The sequence below is a fragment of the Schistocerca nitens genome, chromosome 5, assembly GCF_023898315.1.
Source record: "Schistocerca nitens isolate TAMUIC-IGC-003100 chromosome 5, iqSchNite1.1, whole genome shotgun sequence".
In the NCBI taxonomy this organism is placed as follows: Eukaryota; Metazoa; Arthropoda; class Insecta; order Orthoptera; family Acrididae; genus Schistocerca; species Schistocerca nitens.
The window spans coordinates 579,864,567-579,887,132 of NC_064618.1; the positions used below are offsets into that span (position 1 = coordinate 579,864,567).

At 40.0% G+C, this 22,566-nt stretch overlaps 1 protein-coding gene across 1 annotated transcript in view; it reads right to left on the bottom strand.

Moving 5' to 3' along the window:
• The window catches only part of LOC126260172 (ribosome-recycling factor, mitochondrial), a 58,571-nt gene extending 44,144 nt beyond the window's left edge, over positions 1-14,427 (bottom strand). Inside the window, exon 1 of the mRNA XM_049957436.1 lies at positions 14,298-14,427. The gene's annotated coding sequence lies outside the window, so the exon portion shown is untranslated. The remainder of the gene's footprint in view (positions 1-14,297) is intronic.
• Between the last annotated feature and the right edge of the window lie 8,139 nt (positions 14,428-22,566).

Below are 22,566 nucleotides of genomic sequence, written 5' to 3' on the forward strand. Positions count from 1 at the left end.
CTTCTGAATCTGCTTAGTGTATTCATCTCTTGGTCTCCCTCTACGATTTTTACCCTCCACGCTGCCCTCCAATGCTAAATTTGTGATCCCTTGATGCCTCAAAACATATCCTACCAACCGATCCCTTCTTCTAGTCTAGTAGTGCCACAAACTTCTCTTCTCCCCAATCCTATTCAGTACCTCCTCATTAGTTACATGATCTACCCACCTTATCTTCAGCATTCTTCTGTAGCACCACATTTCGAAAGCTTCTATTCTCTTCTTGTCCAAACTAGTTATTGTCCATGTCTCACTTCCATACATAGCTACACTCCATACAAATACTTTCAGAAACGACTTCCTGACACCTAAATCTATACTCGATGTTAACAAATTTCTCTTCTTCAGAAACGCTTTCCTTGCCATTGCCAGTCTACATTTTATATCCTCTCTACTTCGACCATCATCGGTTATTTTACTCCCTAAATAGCAAAACTCCTTTACTACTTTAAGTGTCTCATTTCCTAATCTAATTCCCTCAGCATCACCTGACTTAATTCGACCACATTCCATTATCCTTGTTTTGCTTTTGTTGATGTTCATCTTATATCCTCCTTTCAAGACACTGTCCATTCCGTTCAACTGCTCTTCCAAGTCCTTTGCTGTCTCTGACAGAATTACAATGTCATCGGCGAACCTCAAAGTTTTTATATCTTGTCCATGAATTTTAATACCTACTCCAAATTTTTCTTTTGTTTCCTTTACTGCTTGCTCAATATACAGATTGAATAACATCGGGGAGAGGCTACAACCCTGTCTCTCTCCTTTCCCAACCACTGCTTCCCTTTCATGCCCCTCGACTCTTATAACTGCCATCTGGTTTCTGTACAAATTGTAAATAGCCTTTCGCTCCCTGTATTTTACCCCTGTCACCTTCAGAATTTGAAAGAGTGTATTCCAGTCAACATTGTCAAAAGCTTTCTCTAAGTCTACAAATGCTAGAAACGTAGGTTTGCCTTTTCTTAATCTTTCTTCCAAGATAAGTCGTAAGGTCAGTATTGCCTCACGTGTTCCAACATTTCTACGGAATCCAAACTGATCTTCCCCGAGGTTGGCTTCTACCAGTTTTTCCATTCGTCTGTAAAGAATTCGCGTTAGTATTTTGCAGCAGTGACTTATTAAACTGATAGTTCGGTAATTTTCACATCTGTCAACACCTGATTTCTTTGGGATTGGAATTATTATATTCTTCTTGAAGTCTGAGGGTATTTCACCTGTCTCATACATCGCGCTCACCAGATGGTAGAGTTTTGATATGACTGGCTCTCCCGAGGCCATCAGTAGTTCTAATGGAATGTTGTCTACTCCCGGGGCCTTGTTTCGACTCAGGTCTTTCAGTGCTCTGTCAAACTCTTCACGCAGTATCTTATCTCCCATTTCGTCTTCATCTACATCCTCTTCCATTTCCATAATATTGTCCTCAAGTACATCGCCCTTGTATAAACCCTCTATATACTCCTTCCACCTTTCTGCCTTCCCTTCTTTGCTTAGAACTGGGTTGCCATCTGAGCTCTTGATATTCATACAAGTGGTTCTCTTCTCTCCAAAGGTCTCTTTAATTTTCCTGTAGGCAGTATCTATCTTACCCCTAGTGAGACAAGCCTCTACATCCTTACATTTGTCCTCTAGCCATCCCTGCTTAGCCCTTTTGCACTTCCTGTCGATTTCATTTTTGAGACGTTTGTATTCCTTTTTGCCTGCTTCATTTACTGCATTTTTACATTTTCTCCTTTCATCAATTAAATTCAATATTTCTCCTGTTACCCAAGGATTTCTATTAGCCCTCATCTTTTTACCTACTTGATCGTCTGCTGCCTTCACCACTTCATCCCTCAGAGCTACCCATTCTTCTTCTACTGTGTTTCTTTCCCCCATTCCAGTCAATTGTTCCCTTATGCTCTCCCTGAAACTCTCTACAACCTCTGGTTCTTTCAGTTTATCCAGGTCCCATCTCCTTAAATTCCCACCTTGTTGCAGTTTCTTCAGTTTCAATCTGCAGTTCATAACCAATAGATTGTGGTCAGAATCCACATCTGCCCCAGGAAATGTCTTACAATTTAAAACCTGGTTCCTAAATCTCTGTCTTACCATTATATAATCTATCTGAAACCTGTCAGTATCTCCAGGCTTCTTCCATGTATACAGCCTCCTTTCATGATTCTTGAACCAAGTGTTAGCTATGATTAAGTTATGCTCTGTGCAAAATTCTACAAGGCGGCTTCCTCTTTCATTCCTTCCCCCCAATCCATATTCACCTACTATGTTTCCTTCTCTTCCTTTTCCTACTGACGAATTCCAGTCACCCATGACTATTAAATTTTCATCTCCCTTCACTACCTGAATAATTTCTTTTATCTCGTCATACATTTCATCTATTTCTTCATCATCTGCAGAGCTAGTTGGCATATAAACTTGTACTACTGTAGTAGGCATGGGCTTTGTGTCTATCTTGGCCACAATAATGCATTCACTATGCTGTTTGTAGTAGCTAACCCGCACTCCTATTTTTTTATTCATTATTAAACCTACTCCTGCATTACCCCTATTTGATTTTGTATTTATAACCCTGTAATCACCTGACCAAAAGTCTTGTTCCTCCTGCCACCGAACTTCACTAATTCCCACTATATCTAACTTTAACCTATCCATTTCCCTTTTCAAATTTTCTAACCTACCTGCCCGATTAAGTGATCTGACATTCCACGCTCCGATCCGTAGAACGCCAGTTTTCTTTCTCCTGATAACGACGTCCTCTTGAGTAGTCCCCGCCCGGAGATCCGAATGGGGGACTATTTTACCTCCGGAATATTTTACCCAAGAGGACGCCATCATCATTTAATCATACAGTAGAGCTGCATGTCCTTGGGAAAAATTACGGCTGTAGTTTCCCCTTGCTTTCAGCCGTTCGCAGTACCAGCACAGCAAGGCCGTTTTGGTTAATGTTACAAGGCCAGATCAGTCAATCATCCAGACTGTTGCCCCTGCAACTACTGAAAAGGCTGCTGCCCCTCTTCAGGAACCACATGTTTGTCTGGCCTCTCAACAGATACCCCTCCGTTGTGGTTGCACCTACGGTATGGCCATCTGTATCGCTGAGGCACGCAAGCCTCCCCACCAACGGCAAGGTCCATGGTTCATGGGGGGATAAATTCAAGAATATCATGTATAACCCTGTTCTAGGAACTTCGTATTCTAACCACTGCTTCCTAGTATATTTATTCCTTAATGAAATTTGTTGCAAGTGTTTCCAACAAATAGCTTAATCCACAATATCAATACTAGGACTAAGAACTACAATCTACATAAAGACCTAAAATCACTTACATTGGTCCAAAAAGGTGTCCAATATTCAGGAACACACATTTTCAATAAATTGCCAGTAGGTCAGCAACTATTAAAAACTTGGTTTTAGATAATGTACAGTTTACAGAGTTTGAAAGACTTTTTGATAGGCAACTCCTTCTACTATATAGATGAATATCTTAACAGGAACTCTTAGACCAACTTAACTAAAAATTCTGCTATATTTCAGTTTTGACAGCACTTGGGCACAACAGTCAAGATCAAGTATTCTGTGTACGATAAATTTATTAAAAGTGCATAACTATGTTTTATTATGGCAGTGTATTAATTCTGTAAATGTTAGAAGCTCCAGTTTACTGTAATATATTCAAATATTTTTCAATCTCCTGACAAATGATGAGGAGAATAAGTATTATATTAAAATGTTTTATGTTATGCTTTCTGACATGTTATTGGTAATCACCCTCCCCGATGGCCAGCGGCTGTTTCCGTAGCAGTACGAAAATATTTGTTCACTCCAGTAACTATCCTCTCTGGAAACATCACCAGGATCTACCACCATTAACTGGAGTCAGGAACACAGTTACTCAGTTACCAACTTCCAGGTTACCTGTAGTGGTAGCCCGTTAACTGCCACAGAACGAGAACTGTGAGCGAATAACGTTAACTGCCAGAGAAAAATACCGACCTCTGTCAGGTATTTCCAGTCACTCGAATTCCTTATGGTAACACTAGTTGTACTACCTGCACAAACTAAATTGACAAATAAGGTAGTGGCTCAAGGGAACGACCGTGCATGTCGATGCCTGTACTGCAGCTCCTATCAGCCACCGCTCTGACATTAACTTTATTTGACTGTTTGTGCTGAAGGTAGCGAAGGCTCACGAAATAGTGCACAGTTCTATCAACAAATAGCACACAGTTATTTTCATGACCTATACAACGCCCTCCAAATGGTCTATCCCTCTCCTTCGTAGCCAGATCTCTGATGAGTTGAAGCAAAAGCACAGTACGATCTTCGGTCAACAGATGGTGCGAGGCACTGTTGGCAGTTATTGAAATAACTGCCAGTCTCAGATGAGCGATTATCACAGTAACTGTTACTTCTCAGTAACTGTTTATTTCAACTGGTTATTTCTATTAAGTTACATTACTTTTTGCCACATCTAGTTCACAACCATTATACCATTTTTTGAGAACTATTGTCAAAACAAAGAAGCAACACTGTTGTGCCCAGGAGAGACTGTTACAAAAGAACTTTCAAAAGGCTGCCCACACAGCTGGTCTTCCGGGATCTGGTACTTGACCCAGTATTACGAAAGCTGCAGGAAATAAAGCAGTTGTAGGGGTAGCGGCATATGCCAACGGCCTGATGGTCCTTGTGAAGGTAAGCTCCAGATGTGACCTAGAAGATGGCTGCTACACAATTCTTCACAATTTCATCAGTTCAGTAATTACATTGACCATTGCAACTAAAATGACCACATATAAGTTGTTAAAAGTGACCCGACCGTGAAATTAAGCAGGAGGTCCACAACGACGAAGTACATCAACAGCTATTTAGTTATCTTCTCGGATGAGCAACAGAATTATAGTGTAAATATTGAAGAAATAAGAAAGAGAAACAAGAAAATGAAAAAACAGTTATCCTAGCCAGTTATGTACACTTATAAATACTAATGCTGACAACAAGAACATAACATTATCGTAACTGCAATCGTGGGATATTGTGCAAGTGCTTCAGGGCATGGACTTCTGTTCATAACACCAGCAAGGGTAGTTAATAGTGTGCTGTAGGGAATACATCTTCTGTTGACAGGAGCTTTTGGTACTGTGTCGGCTGAGGTGTTGCTGGTAATACCTAGCATATGTCACTCAATCTGTTGATATGAAAAAAAGTGATGTATTGGCTGAAAAAAGAACAACACCATAAAGCCTGAATTTAATAGGAATATGGGCTACAAGCAAACAGAAAATTTACAGTCACTTGTCACCTGTGGTAGAAATAATGGGACGATGTCCAAATGTTGAGGCACACCTATGGTTTTCTCCCACATCTAAAACAGAGACTAGACATGAGGCACTCAAGTTCTTCAAGAAACCTGACACTCTTCTTGGTGGGTTGCTTTATGCCTTGTACTGGCACTGAACTGATCGAAGACCAACCTTCCAATATGCCTGCAGTGAAGAAGATACAACAGAACATACTACCTGGGATGTCTGCTGTATGGTGATGTTAATGTTTAATATCCTGTTGAAGATGAGCTCTACAGAGATGGAGAACAAGTTTAGATTCAGGAAGGATATGCCTTTTCAAAGGAACCATCCTGGCATTTGGCTTAGGCATTGTAGGAAAATTACAAAAGAAACCTAAATCCGAATAGCTTGACAAGGATTTGAACTGTTATGTAGTACACTTAATTCCATTTATCATAGTTGATGTACAATACATGTATGTAATAAGCACTAAAATGTTTGTCACAGATATGTCTATTATGTAACAGAGCTTTCCAGGATTTAACGTGCAGTTTTAGTTACATATTATGACAACCATGTCAAATCAAGAGTGGGCATACAGACCTCTGATTAAGCAACATATCATACTCTCATCTCGACCTTTACTTCATATTCACGTTTGTTATTTGTTGGCTTCGGCAACTAGCAACCAAATTGTCACCTGCCAACCCAACTTACACTTCAGATACAACTACAGATCAGTCTGTCACACACAACCTAGATTTCAAAGGGACACATCATCACACTCATATCATAGATGAGCATTATTTTGAAGATAGAAGGAAAACATTTATTTATTTATTTATTTATTTACATTTTCTTTGTGTGGAGCCATTGTAATGATGGCTTTTGCAAATGTCAGACTTAATACTATGGTTATATTTACACTTATAAAATACACTATATTCTGTAGCTGTTGCTTCTTATGTCTATTTTTTACATTTATCACATTACAACTGATATGCTAATGCCTCATGTTACAATCACTATCTTAAAATTCGTTGAAAGAATATAAACATTTTTCTATCAGAAAAGATTTTAATTTTGTTTTAAAAACATTTCTCATGTACATTCTTAGAGCATTTGGTAGCTGATAATGGACTTCTATCAGTAATTTTTAACGTTGTTCTGTTATGGAAATAGTTACACTTAGTTATAGTGTTGTGATCATGTACATCACTGCCCTTGATAGCCTCTGTTGGTTGACTTATAAAAAATACAACTATTTTGAAGATGTACAGAGAATATATAGTCAGATATTTGTGCTGCACAAACATTTCACGACATGAATCTCTACTATGTCCTATCCCATGTATATGTCTTATTGCTCTTTTCTGTAGTAGTAGTATTCTTTTTAAATGTATGTCAGCTGCACAGCCCCATAGTTCAATTCCGTAGATGAGAAAGGCGTAAAGTGATCCATAATATACTAATTTCAGTGCTTGGCTAGGAACTATCTTTGCGAGCTGGCTGAGGAGATATATGGCACTACTGACTTTTCCACATACGAAATTAATTTGGTATGTCCACCCCAAATTTTCATCAACATACTCACCCAGCAATTTACAGTTACCATTTTCTGTTGCAGAGATATTAAACACACTATTCATATTGTTGTGGTGAGAACTGCCTGTTTTAAATGTCAGTAGTTGAGATCTGGTGATATTCACCTTGAGTCCCTGATCATTGAAGTATTTTGTTACTTCTGTTACACCACTAGTAGCAAGAGATTCTAGCTCATTAGATTCACTCCCATAGAATAAGAGTGATGTGTCATCTGGATAGCCTACATTATCTACATGTTAAGCTGTTGAACATGCTTCTGTAGCAGCATTCAAATCATAACCAGGCAGTTCAGATCCTGGTGGTAGAAGAAACTGTCACCACCATATCACCAGTATTTGATTGACAATGAGATAATAGATGATGGCATCAAGTTCCTGGTCACCAGACCTTCCATCAATAAAACTGAAGCGGTCCACAATCGAAATGTTGGACTGAACAGTTCAGTGCTGTTATGGGCATGGTCTGATTGGAGATGGTATGAACATACCTTCGTCCAACTTTGAATTTAGCAAGCAACAATTTTAACATGGATACCAAGCCATAGTGCAATTTGACATTTCTCACATGCATAATATCTTCTGTTAAAACTCAAAGCCGATCCACAGTGTCTCACGAAAAGAGAGCATGTGAAACTACTGATAGTAGTTTATCTGTTAAATGTGGACATTAAACTCAGAAGCCTCAGTTAAGATATTCAAGAGGAGTAACTTCTTTTTTTATATATTTAATAACACACAACTACTTGCTATGCCCATGTTGATGGCACTACCTTTAAAAAACGACACAAGGTGTTAAAAACATGTGTCTTTTTGGATTTGTGCTTGACATCAAACCATTCCAAAAAGTATGATGAACATGGGTCCAAAAATTCTTCATTAGGTAGGTGTGGTAGGACTTTCCTGCAGTGACTTGATTGTGTAATGTGCCTTGAACATGCATTTTTACTCACTTTCTTGTTTACAGTTGGTCATTTCATTTGTTTTGTTTTGTATGATTGCAGGCCTAATTTGTTATGTTTTAGAGTAACTTCCCTCATAACACTTCAAAAAGAGGTATTCAATGTCTGAAATGATAGATATGTACTACACGTATGGCCTCACAGGTGGGAATGCAGATGCAGCACATCAACTTTCTGCCGAACATTACCTGTGGAGGCAGTTTCCTTGTGCTAGGATGTCACTCTACCAACACTTGCAAGACACAGGCTCAATTTGAGAACAGAGTTGCAGGTGGTAGGAGACCATGTCATGTACAAAAGCCTGAGATTGAAGAATGGATTCTTGTGTTGTGGGTGTAACTCCATCAACTAGAACAAGAATAATTGTGAGGAGGGAAGGCATTAATCAGATGGCTTTTCATCCTGATGGGCACTTCAGTATCATAACAGTCATGTCTAGGGTTATGAGAACGCTCATTAACTGTAACGAGATAGACATCAACAGAGGTTCAGCCTCAATATATGGGATGGAATCTTTCATCATCATCTCACTGCATTCTACTTCTTTCTGCACTGTCTCACTGAAAAAACATATCTACAGTTCTTTAGGCATGAGCTACCTCATTTACTTGACAATGTACCTCTAGAAGTCATCCGATGAATGTGGTTTATGCCCCATGTAGCACCATTCCAGTGTACAAGGGTAGTTAGCCAAAAGCTAAATAACCAGTTTCCAAACATGTTGGTCAGTCGAGAGGAATCTATTACATGGCTTGGCTGATCACCAGATCTCAATCCAATAGATGTTTCCCTTGGGGGACATTTAAAATCATTGGTTTATTCAGTTCAAGTAATTAACGTTTGTGTTCTGAGAGAGTGTATCCACAAATGGATTCAACCAAAAACAGAACATGCCATAGGTTTTTTACATCATACGACAATGCATGGAATGCAGGGTCAGGGGATGCAGGGAAATAGGAAGTGATCACTTCAAGCAGCTTTTGTAAATGTAAATGTATCATTTTTGTACTGTGGATGACATTTCCTTTCACATCTTAATAGCAAAGGATTTTTGGACCCATGTTAATATGAACTTTTAGTAATGTTTTGATGTCAAGAACAAATTCCAAAAGTTTCTGATACATATTATTACACACTGTGTATAGGCACTACAATAATCTGTGATGCTTTCATAGTCAAGTTTAGCTCTATTTACAGTTTATGACTGACTAAAGATAGGGTGTGATTTGTTACACGAACAGAGATGCATTTAATGTATGATGTAGAAGAATGTAGTACTCAAAAGCCAAACAAATGTATCGCCAAAGATCTGGGTAGCTCAAAGCATTGAGGCACAGCGTATTTGGGATGGATTGTGTGTGCAGAGGGCATGTTGGAGAAAGTGGTGGTGCACTCTAGTGTGGGATGTTTATACCTCTACATTGTAAGTGATGTTTCTGTGGCACTGAACTTAGAGCTGCAGTACCAATGTTTTGGGAATTTGTTTTTATTCCCTTGACAGTGAGTAGTTTTAGTTTCGGTAATTATTAGCTACTGATTTGTGTGCAGTTTTGAAATTGTTGTTCTGTCATGTTGTTAATAGTTTGAAAGTTACTTTTTGGTGATTCATTTGATACCATGCATGGATTTTACAACGAAAGTTACTAGTCACTGGGGTCAACAGAAGCGTCCGATTCCACCCGTCTGCTTTGACCCATTATGTATGGGTGTTGTGTGTGACATCGTTATGGCGTGGGGTTTATGAGTTGGTTCTGTTTGTAGATGCTGTCTTGTTGTGTTTGGTGGTGGCAAGTAATTGGTTTTTAGGTCTATTTTTCTCGAGTTTTAATGTTTTGTGTATCTATTGTGTATTGAATGTGTTTTCATCTATGTAGGGATGTTTGACTTTTGAATTTTTGATGTGTTGTGGTTTTGGTTTGTTTTTTGTAGTTGTAGGTGTTGGTTTTTTCGTATCAATAGTTGTGGCTGACCTATAAAGATCAAGTGAAATGACTGATTCCAATTTTCGTAGTTTTTGCTGTAGGCATTGGTGTTTTGGTATCATCAGCTGCAATTGGCCTATATAGGTCAAGGGAAGTGTCCAATTCCTATAGATCTTGTAATTTTTTTTTTTTACAATTAAATCAATACAATGAAATTAATACCCTTAGCTGAATACAGGCGTTGATATACAATGGGGACAGTTGAAAATGTGTGCCCCGGCCGGGACTCAAACCTGGGATCTGCTGCTTACATGGCAGACACTCTATCCATCTGAGCCACAGAGGACATGTCTGAAAGAACAGATACCACCTTCATATGTACAGTTAAGGCTCACCGGCCATTTGACCATCTTCTGTGCGGATGCACACACATTGCCCAAACTCTTACGGGAATCGGTAAAGCCGCGAGTAATGAGTGTAATGGGCAGGGGCGCTACGAATATTGTGCAGGACAATAAGTTGGGAATGTGGGTCTCAATGGCAGCTTGCCAGAGATAAGTCCCTGCAGTCACACTATCCTCTGTGTCCTCGGTGGCTCAGACTAGATCCCGGGTTCGAGTCCCAGTCTGGGCACACATTTTCAACTGTCCTCACTGACGTAAATCAACGCCTGTATGCAGCTAAGGGTATTCATTTCATTGTATTGATTTAATTGTAAATTCATTGTAATGAGCTGCACGGTCACCATTGGTATCTGTTCTGTCACACATGTCCGAAAGAACAGATATCATCTTCATGTATATAATTTTTTTTTTTTTTTGGCATTCTGTGTGTTTTGGGATCATGGGTTTTTTTTTTTTTTTTTTTTTTTTTTTTTACTGTTATGTTTAGCTTGTCCCCTCCCAAAAACCCCCACATTCCCGCAGTTGTCCCGTTAGTTTGGCTGTATTTTAGGAGGAAGATGTTATTGTCTTATTTATATGCATTTTCGTGTTTGTTGCCATGTGTATGTAGTGACATCATAGGCACCATATTGGAGATGCTTAGAATAGCCATTTCCACCATACTGATGATGCCATGGGCCAAAGCAGACAGATGGAATCGGACACTTCCGTAATCACAGTCACTATTTGTATGCTGCTATGGGTTTTTTTTTTTTTTTTTTTTTTTTTTTTTTTTTTTTTGGCGGGAGGGGGGGGGGCTCCTTAGATTTTGATAATAGTTCTGCTAGTTGCATGTTTTTGGTATCGTTGTTTTCATTTGAGCTAAACTGGCCAAGTGAAATCTGTGACACTGATTTTTAATGGTGTGTGTGTGTGTGTGTGTGTGTGTGTGTGAGAGAGAGAGAGAGAGAGAGAGAGAGAGAGAGAGAGAGAGAGAGAGAGAGAGAGAGAGAGAGGGGGGGGGGTTGAGGTTGAGGTGGCTGGCTGTTGAACTTTTTGTTTGAGGTATATACGTCAAATGAAATAGGCCTTAGCTTGTCCACGACGTTAAAGGCATCTACTTCCCGCACTTGTCCCAGTAGTTTCATTTTATTGCTGGAATGAAATATTTCGTGTCATTTATATATTTGTTCATGGGTGTATTTTGTGATGTTATGGTCACCATACTGTATACACTTGAAACAGGGACGTCTGCTATCTCCATTGCGACATTGTGAAAGCAGACAGATGGAATCTGAATTTTCGGTATTTCCTCTGGTTGCACAGCAAAATTTGAGGAAATGGGTATTGGATAATATCGTAGGTTACTCAGCCATTGAACTGCCTGGGAAATAGACTATCTGAAACAGACTGGTGAAGCCACAATTACACCCACATCACAACAAATGAATGCAACCAATTAGGCCAAATGATGTCATTCTATCTATAGATTATCTTAAAATGCATGCATTGTGACTGGTGGGCATTACTATGAACAACTAAAGTTGATGCCATACGATGGGAGTTGTCCATATAAAACTAAATACGCATTTCTTACTAATAATTCCTTATCAGAGTTCCCAGCTTATGATTTTGTATGATTTGTATAATTTACATCCTATAGGTTTGGGGATCTTGATAAGTAAGTATGATGGTGTCTATTTGCATAGCCCTATAACAGCTATCTTGAAACGACAAATATCGTGGGTACTGTGTAGTGGGGTCAACGGAAGCGTCTGATTCCATCCATCTGCTTGACCCATGACGTAATGGTGCTGTGGTGTGTGACGTCATTACGGCGAGGAGTTTGAGTTGGTTGTGTTTGAAGGCGTCATCTTGTTGTGGTTGATGGGATGGTACCCGCTGGTGATGTTTTGGCAGTGTTTGCAGTTTGGGACGTAAGGATTGGAAGTTTTTTCAGTGAATTATCAATTAATTTTTTTTCATGTGTTTGGTGTTTTTGTTAGGTATAATTGGTGCGCTGTTTGTGGTGCGATAAGACGTTTAATTTACTGTGTATCTTCTGTTGTTAGGCATGGATATGACGATGAAATACAACGTTACATTTTTTATTTTTGTTATGGGTGGTTGGGGGTCTTTTTGTTTGTTTTCCTTGTTTGTTTGTGTAGGGTGGGTGGATGGTTAGAGTAGCCGATCTAGCTATCAGTGCCGAATATTGTTTCTTTGGGTCTATTCTTCTAGAGGTGTAATGTTTTGTGTGTATATGGTGTACTGATTGTGTTTTAATTTCTATAGGGAAGTATGATTTTTGGGTTTTTGCGGTGGTGGTGTGTTGGTTTTATTTTTGTAGTTGTAGATGTTGGTGTTTCGGTAGTCAGCTGTGGTTGACCTACATAGATCAAAGGAAATGTCCAATTCCAATTTTCGTATTTGTAGATGTTGTTTTTGTGGTATCGACAGCTGCGGTTGAATTATAGGTCAAGGCAAATGTCCGATTCCTGTAGATTTTGTTTGCGTAGCGGATGTTGCCGTCGTTTTTTTTTTTTTTATTTTTTTTTAGTTCATTTTGTGTTTTTGGGATCGTGGTGTGTCTTTTTTAATGTTATATTTAACGGGTCGACAGAAGCGTCCGATCCCACGCGTCGGCTTTGACCCGTGACGTAAGGGTGTTGTCGTGTGTGACATCAGGACGGCGCGGAGTTTGGTTTGAGTGTGGCTTTCTCCAGTTCTGTTTTATCTTATTTTATTTACTTTTCTGATATGTCCGTTCTATCTCGTGAGATTTTTTTAAATTTAAAAACACTTATTACTTATTTTAATTATCTGTTTCCTCCAATTTCTGTTTTAGTTTATTATATTTATCTTTGTGATCTGTTCGTTCTATCCCGTGAGATTTTTTTTTTTTTTTAAAGACAAAAAACACTAATCAGCTACTGAAGCATCTTTATCTTCTATGGGTTGCAGGGGTTACGGCCCCTGGGGAGGTGGGTGGGTATTCATGCATAGCTGTCTTCACTTACACGTTGTGGCTACGCAAGGTGTCTAAATTTGTTTATATTTAGTTTGCCCCCCCCCCCCACCCAAAACACCCCATTTCCCGCGCTTGTCCCGTTAGTGTCATTAGGCTTCTTGTGGAAAGTGTGTGTGTTTGTTTTTGTTTCCGCCATATTTGTGACGTCATGGGTCAAAGCAGACGGGCGGGATCGGACGCTTCCGTATTTCCTATTTAACTTGTCCCCACCCTAAAACCCCCAGTTTCCCGCTGTTGTACCGTTAGTTTGATTGTATTTTTGGAGGGGATGTTATTGTCTTATTTATATGTATTTTCGTGTTTGTTGCCGTGTGTACGTAGTGACGGATAAGCATCATATTGGAGACGCCGAGAATGGATATTTCCGCCATATTGTTGACGTCATGGGTCAAAGCAGACGGGTGGAATCGGGCACTTCTGTATGTTATAAATTCAATACTGTACTAACAAGGTTCACAGTGCCAAAGAAGTAGGCCTATAATTTGGTACCTACTCCTTTACTTTTATTTTGACGTTTGCGAATTACTAAAACAACGTCTGATACAAGTGTGTCACTTGGTGAAGCACTTGAATACAGCATTTCACCCAGAAATTTGGGCAATGATACCATGTTTTTTTATAAAATCGCACAAGATTGCAGGCTAGGGTGTGATAGTGAAGCCTGCTCGATATCTCGGCTGTGGTGACAAATTTAACCGTTGTTTAGTCCGAACTTCAGGTAAATTTGGAAGATGTTAATTTATGTTTCGACGATATCAATGAATGTGAATGCGCAATAAAGCTAGTGCTAAGGGATTGATTTGAGGTGCGGCTATTACATTTTGTGCATAAACTACGAAAAAGTAACGTGGTGAGGGATTTCACTGCGTAACTTTTACCACATAATAATTCTTGCAAGCACATGTGGTCAATGACACGTAGCATTTGTGCACTTATTTCTGCATTACAATTTTAAATGCCTTACTTTTTTGGAAAAAAAAAAGATTTATGACACATGACATATGCCGCGGCATTCTATCATAAACATTAGACTGCCAGAAGAGAAAAACACGCAAAACGCCATATCGTAATCTACAAACCTTGGCAGCTGACTTGTTTTGCAACCCGATTTTATTCACCGTTTGTATGCAACGTCAACCACTCCGTAATGAAACAATAATGCGTATAGCGGACCGGCGACAGTATATGTAAACAGATCAAAGATCTTGCCAATGAAGTGGACTTTGTGTTGCATCTTTGATTGTAATCCACCTAGCGCGCTTCCACATGCATTGAACAACTGCACATGCTTGCACCCAAAGCCTTCGTATGGCAGTGCGTGCTTAGAATTTCTACTGTTATAGTTCTTAAGATGAAATCAACTGAAATAATTCGTGCAGTCGTAAATGCAGTTTTGAAGATTGCAGAACAAGAACTTCAAAACCAGTAATAAAAAAGACATGTGAGATGATGTTTACTATTTATAACATACTGAATGTACATTGGAAAGTAAGGCTCTTAACTGGAAAGTACTGTTTTGTTTTTATTCTTAAAATCCGCCAGGGGTCTGTAATGTCACAGATGCTGAAACAATATTTTTTCCTTACTCAATCTCGTAAATTAGTACTAGTCAGTAACGCAATTCATTTTTCAGTGATTGCATCAATAACAATACTGTTGAGTTTATATGGGTTTCATTTCAGCTTATGAGCAGCTCTGTGAAGTCACAAATAAGTTTTATATTTTCATTTCACTTTAATCGTTACACTCAATAATAAAAGCCACAATGTAGTAAAATTATGCTGAAATCAAAATAGCTTTAAAATATTGGTAGTTTAGCACTAATGTGAATACTGACAAGAGACTACTCTAGGTCAGTGGTTGTCAAGCTTTTTTGCTCAAGAAGCAATACTGACATTGCAGGGTGGCACCTAGAACCATACATACTGTACCGAATACTAATTGGCAAGCGACAAAAATTAGTGTATTATAAGCTCTCAATAGACTTGCTATCATACGGGTAAGACAAGTTGGCCGCCAGACGCAGTTACTGATGGTTAAATTCAGTTTCATTCAGAACAGTTTGTATCGACTGTTCTCTGTTTCTCATTGCTGCCACCACTCAGTGACATCAAAGTTGTAACAGTGTAATTGTCTGATGCAGTGGTGTTACGCTTCTGTGTTACCAGATCATTAACTGATTAATAGAAGTAATAGCATTTATATCTAAATGCATTATGCAACATGAGGCATGATCACAAATGTTTTCTAAATATTTTGAATGTTCATACTCTTTGGCACAGATCTGTACCATATTTGAAGATGAATGTCACTATAATGAGCATTTAAGAATTCCTGTTACTTCCACATCAAAGTTTATACCAGAGCAACTGATCGGTACAAGGCTCACATGCCTATGAGTAGTCAGCGCTGGGAGACAAACAAGAAAACATTCCCCCTCCCACATCTTAAAAACCAGTGCAGCGACAGAACTACTTACCTGTCTTCCCCCTGAGGTAGTCAGCTTTACTTAGCTCACGACCGAATTCAGCAACAGCAGTAAAAATGAATGAAGTACATCTTGAAACATTACTGCCTGTGTGAGGATTTTTGGTTGTTGCTGAGCGGGAAAACATCGGCCTTAAGAAGCTCTTAAGTTAGTTTGGAGTCAGCTACTACATGTTGTTGCTAGGTACATATTATTAAAAACGCTTCTGTGAAATGTGGACCATTCTAGGTTACAGCACTTCTGGAATATGTTACATTACCACAAATCATGCTCTCTTACCTTAATACCAGTTAGTTGTGATACTGACGCATGATTGGAGGTCCAGGTCTGCTCGTCAAGTGGCGCTAAATGCGAATGCAATTCTCTAGCTACATGTGAGAGGACTTCCATAACACTGAGTAGGGCAAGACCTAGTGCCACTGCAGTCAATGAATGACAGATGAAATGATCGGTGAAAGAGTTTCTCAGGCCACTAAGGCGAGCAAAACGCCTACAGCAGTAAAAGGAGAAGATCATGTCAGTACTGTATACAATGCTTTCCCTGCTGATGGCACACAGTGCGACTGAGTGGGGAAAGGGAACAGCGTAGCCCAAGGGCTGTGCGGTTTGGAGGGCATCGTGAATGTAGGATGGACTGGATACAAGAGTGTTGGCTGCAGTCTTCTGGTCGATTTAATTTCCTGGTGGCTGCAAAAGTCACTGGCCGGTGTAGTGCTGCAGTAATGGATACCATCTGTCTAAACTGGCAACATTTTTGTTGAGTGAAGGTTGAATGGTAATTAACTGAATGTATGTACAAACAGTGATCTAGGCATTAAATTTTTGTGTAGTTGTATTTTTATTCTGCAGCTAAAATGCATGCTTCGGGACATTCTGTTCCATTTGTGCAACTCTAGACAAGTCAACTGTTGCCTAATAGGATTTTCCTCTGACCTCTACTATTTCAATATATTTGTTTTTCTGTGGACATTTCTGCTACAGAACAATGTTTTTTGTTATGTTTAAAGTCAAAGATGTCCATTTTATTCTGTCTTAGGGAGAAATACAATGTTTTCGGTATGTTTATTAAATTCCATAGTGACATATTTCAACTTTAACTTTCAAGTTATACTCAGCCTTATCACTCCACACTTTCAATGCTACTGCAAACTGTAGTGTGTACTTTCTCTGTTTCTGCTCCTGTACTGTTGCAAATATGACTGTTAGAGATGTTGTCAGAATGAGGTTGCTTTAGAAGGATGAATTGGAATATGTCGTCTCTATTCATGACCAGACCCCCTGGAACTACTGTGCCTGAGCTAACATAACCATCTTGCCAGGTACTGGAAAAACTAAGTCAATTAACTTCTCAGGGGCAACATGATATAGCTACGGTCAGCCCAATAGTTAAATTTTCTTTGACCGAAATTGATTCGTTGATCAAACTTCTGGAAGGAGAGATGTCTTCACAGTTCCAAGTGAGGAGGTTGCATGCCATGATAGTGCGTTGAAGTTTTTGAGCAACAGGGAGCACTGTGATGTAGTGGAGGGTCTTCATGGAAGGCCTGTACAGGTAGTTAACATTAAATGACATGTCATAGTTAACTTAAGTAAGGAGAATAGGACTTCAATAAATACATAATAGGATATTGAATGCTGTCTGGGTGGGGAAATAGCAAAAGTCCATCTAATTGCTCTCCAGTGTGGCAAACAGTTCAAATGCTCAAAATGTGTGTGAATTCTTAAGGGAGCAAGGCTTACACACTACTTACACACTACTTAACCGAACTTAAACTAACTTATTTTAAGAACAACACACACACCCATGCCTGAGGGAAGACTCCGACAGGAGTGGCCACACAGTCAGTGACATGGCACCTCGAACTGCGTGGCCACTCCGCGCGGCTGGCAATCAGTTTCCAAGGTTATTTCATCCTCTTTTAGGAAGGATGACGGAGGGAAATTATTCTCGATCGATACTATCCCATACTATACAGTTTCTGTATTACTTTTTGCCCCTCAAAGAGCAGAAAGACACTTTTGTGCTCCAGTATACTGAAATCCGGCAAATTATCTACCTGTACATAAAAGGCAGTTGAGTTGCAAGTGAACAGGGCATAAGACCACAGGAAGCTGTTGAAGGTTTTCTTGTGAGATTTGCTAACAGGTAATTCTCATCAGGGCAACTGGCATTCCACTGACATAAATTATAGATGCGAATGAAGTGATGGGGAACCCTCTGGAGGATACATAAATATAGAGAAACATGCAGAAATATTGTTTTTCATATAGGGAACTGATGGTGGTGTCAAACATTGTAGAAGGCAATAATCCACAGGAGAGATAACGAACGACGTTTGCCCAGCTGCTCAAGAACTTTATGAAACAGGGAGCCTTGGCACACAACAACGAAGGTGTTAGATATGTCGTTCATTGTTGGTGGGCCAGGAGAGAAGCAGTTAGTGTCGGTAGGGCCCCTGAAATCGGGATGATGCAAGCAACAAATTAGTTGCTTTACATGTGAAGGTTAGAAATTTTAAACGAGTTTGTATGTAAGAGAGAGAAGATGAGAACCAAGATGACAGTACTGCAAGGATACAACTTCGATTAACGAATTGGTCACAGCCGTGACCTGTGGGATGCAGACTCAAGAGTGAAATCAGACCTCATTCATAAGCTGCAAAATTAATAACGTGCCTCTTTGCAATCTTCTTAGACACTGGTAGTGCTGTTACTGATCTAAGAAAGGCTGGTTTTAATCCCATCAGCCTGTCTGTGGGTCGACAGAGTTGAATACTGATCCTGTTACATATCTCAGTTAGCTTCACTTTGTACTTACTTGATAGTGCACAGAAAGGGATCTGTTATTTCAATGAATGTTGATTTTTGAAAACTATTTATCAGCCAAGTTCACCTATACCAAAAAGGTTCATGATGGAGATAGAGACAGATGGTGCCTTGCTGTTCCTTGATGTCCTCATCCACCGCAAAGCAAATGGGTGCCTCATCCACAGGGTTTACTGGAAGCCCACCCACACAGACCAATATCTGCACTCTAATAACTATTACCATCCGACGCAGAAAAGTTCTTTTCTTTAGGACCTCAGTGCATCGAACTGAAACCGTATCAGATACTGAAAACTTGCCAAAGGAACTGAGCCACTTACAGAAAGTATTCAAGGAAAATGGCTACAACAACTGCCAGCTTTTGCAAGCTATCTTTCCAAAACTACATAAGCAGAAAGACTCCAAGGAGGACTCTAAGAGGTTTGTGGTCTTGCCGTTGTGTGGCTCAACAACAGAAAGATAACCTGGCTCCTAAAGAGGCATTAAATCGATTTGGTCTTTAGGGCACCGGAAAAAATTCGACAGCTCTTGAGGCCTGTGAAAGACGACTTAGGCCTCAGAACGCCAGGAGTGTACAAAATACCATGTGGGTGTGGTCGGTTGGTTCTATATTGGACAGACTGTGCGTACCATTGAACAGCACTGTGTAGAACATAAGACATGCTTTCGTCTATGGTATCCAGAGAAATCAGCGGTAGCAGATTATGCATTAGAAAACTGTTATTGTATTGCATTCGACAAGACACCTGTTATCACATGAACTAACAGGTTTTGGAATAGCATAACAAAAGAAGCGATCAAAAGAAAAATTTGTGACAACATGCTCAATAAAAACGACGGCCTGCAGCTAATCACAACGTGGTATCCGGCCATCCAAAGACTGAAGCGGGTACGGCGGCCGCTCAACGCAAACATTACCATATATGATGCTGGAGTGGGTACCAGTGATGTCATGGAAGGCAGAGCGGCTATACGAGGACAGCAGCAGCAACCATAAGACAGTCACCACTTGACAATGGCTGAGAAGAACTCAGCCAAAAGCTCGTCGATTTTAAACAACTTGGCACAGCTGGAAGTCCGAGAAACCTTTATTATCACACACAAATTATTATGCCATTAGTGATTCTGTTTCAATAAGAAGTTTTATTACGTTGTGTCATCTGCAAGAACTTTTATCTGTGTAGCTTCTTATTTATATCTGTGCAGCTTGTCTGTTTTACTCTAATAATTTTACGACGACCATTTTAATTTTAACTTTTTTTTTGTTTCGTTTTACACTGAAGAGCCATAGAAAGACTTACACCTGCCTAATATCATATAGGGCACCCACAAGCATGCAGATGTGCTGCAACACGACGTGGTATGGACTTTACTAATGTCTGAAGTAGTGCTGGAGGGAATTGATGCCATGAATCCAACTGGGCCGTCCATAAATCCCTGAGAATATGACGGGATGGAGATCTCTTCTGAACACAGCACATTGCAAGGCATCCCAGATATGCCCAATAATTTTCATGTCTGCGAAGTTTAAACTCAGAAGAGTGTTCCTGGAGCCACTCTCTAGCAATTCTGGACGTGTGGGACATCGCATTGCCCAGCTCAAATTGCTCAAGTCCATTGGAAAGCATAATGGACATGGATGGATGGAGGTGAACAGACAGGATGCTTACGTATGTGTCACCTGTCAGAGTCGTATCTAGATGTATCAAGGACCCAATATCACTCCAACTGCACAACCCCGACACCATTATAGAGCCTCCAACAGCTTGAACAGTCCCCTGCTGAAATGCAGTGTTCATGGACTCATGAGGTTGTTCTATATCTTAACAGTCAGACCAGACAACACGTTTCCAGTCATCAACAGTCCAATGTCAGTGTTCATGGGTCCAGGCGAGGAGTATAGCTTTGTGTCGTGCTGTCATCAAGATACGTGAGTGGGCCTTTGTCTCCGAAAGCCCATATCGATTACTTTTTGGTGAATGGTTCGCACACTGACACTTGTTGATGATCTAGAATTGAAATCTGCAGCAATTTGTGGAAGGGTTGCACTTCTGTCATTGTGAACGATTCTCTTCAGTCATCGTTGGTCCTGTTCTTGCAGGATCTTTTTCCGGCCTCAGCACTATCGGAGATTTGATGTTTTGCCAGATTCCTGATACGGTACACTTGTGAAACGTTTGTACAGGAAATTCCCCACTTCGTCGCTACCTCGGAGATTCTTATCCCATCGCTCGTGCGCCTACTACAACACCATGCTCAAACTCACTTAAATCTTGATAACATTGCAGCAGCAGTAGCTAGTCTAAAAACTACACCATACACTATTTTTGAAATGGAGGGTATTTTGAAGTAAAATCACGTAATTGACGACCTTGGGTGGGTAATTTAATTGACAAGCATTGGCAACGCTGCTCGCGCCACTGATGCCAACTTTCATGGAGTAGCAATGTAGCATAGCCCGGAAAATTTAAGTTCCACATATTACCGCATCTACGCTATGTTTAATGGGATTCAAAATCAATAAATCTGCAAGGTGTCAAAAGTATGGGTGTTCATGTTCTCTTGTTCTCTTACACAGCAACACTGGACTCGCATTCGGGAGGATGACGGTTCAATCCCGCGTCCGGCCATCCTGATTTAGGTTTTCTGTGATTTCCCTAAATCGCTCCAGGCAAATGCCGGGTTGGTTCCTTTCAAAGGGCATGGCCGACTTCCTTCTCCGTCCTTCCCTAATCCGATGAGACCGGTGACCTCGCTGACTGGTCTCCTTCCCCAAACCAACCAACCAATCTTACACAGCAGCCGCCAAAGGCGGTAGATTTATTGTGCATGGTAGACAACACTGCTGATCGAAAAAATTTCACGGAGACGAAATGAACGACGAACGCAGTCTGGGGTTACCAATGTGGATATTAAGCCTAGTTTACACGACAACACTAGGTTACAGGCAACTGCGCTACCGGCCACTGCGCATGCGCGCCGCGCGTTTGCGTGACTCGTTGGTGAAACAACACTTCGGCGTGTTCCAACTTTGGCGACACTAGTTGCATGAGTTTTGATGTTATGTATGTTCATAGAGTGCAACCAAACTGAAATATGAAGTGGGGAACGGAGAATAATGTTCGTTTTTTGGATATATATGCTTTGCATAGGTGTTTGTTGGAGTTCAGTGATTCCAGTTACAAAAATAAGCAACATTTTGCTGTCGATGAGACCGTCTTGTGCGACCATAACATAGGTTGTTTGACAATATCTGAGCTGCAGGGCAAAATTTATTGAGTTAGGAGCACATATACAAATCAATTACGAAAAATACAAGCAAGTATAATTCTAGCTGTGGCAATGCTCTCGTCTACAAGACTAAAATTACAGTCTAAACATAACAGTCGCGACACTCACTGCTGTAAAAGTTGTTACCGTTTGACAGATGGAGCGACACTAGCACTCCAAGCTGCGAGTAAGGTGAACATCAGACGCGTCGTAAGCATAATGTTTGTTTTCCAACCATTTCCTATGTAATTTACGAAATATTGAGTTATTTTCTTGCCTCCAATGGTTTGTGTAGTATCAGAAGGCATATATGTTCTAAAAATTATTCCAAAATAAGCGCAAGTATGGACGAAAACCATGAATCGAGTGGTAAGCTTACAACACATTCGTGAAGAAATACTTTTGACGTTGGATAGAATTGCAGTTTACTACATTGGTATCAAAAGAATATAAACACACAGATTTGCACGTAAGAAGCACAGACATGTTCCTCTACATGCAATAACGATCGACGGCTCATTTATCGTTCTGTAGGCCTACTGTGTCTGTCACTGTCGCCTGTTGCCACAAGTACGACCTTCATCTTTATATCCTAATAAGTGGGACAAGCAACTGCCAAACAATGGGAAAAATATGTTGAAAACATTATAATGAGCTGATTACATTACATTTCACGCAAAACCAAATATTTGAATAATTTTCAGACACTCTGTCAGCGAACAAGGTGCTAACAAAATAATGTCATCACACGAAGGAAGCAAGGA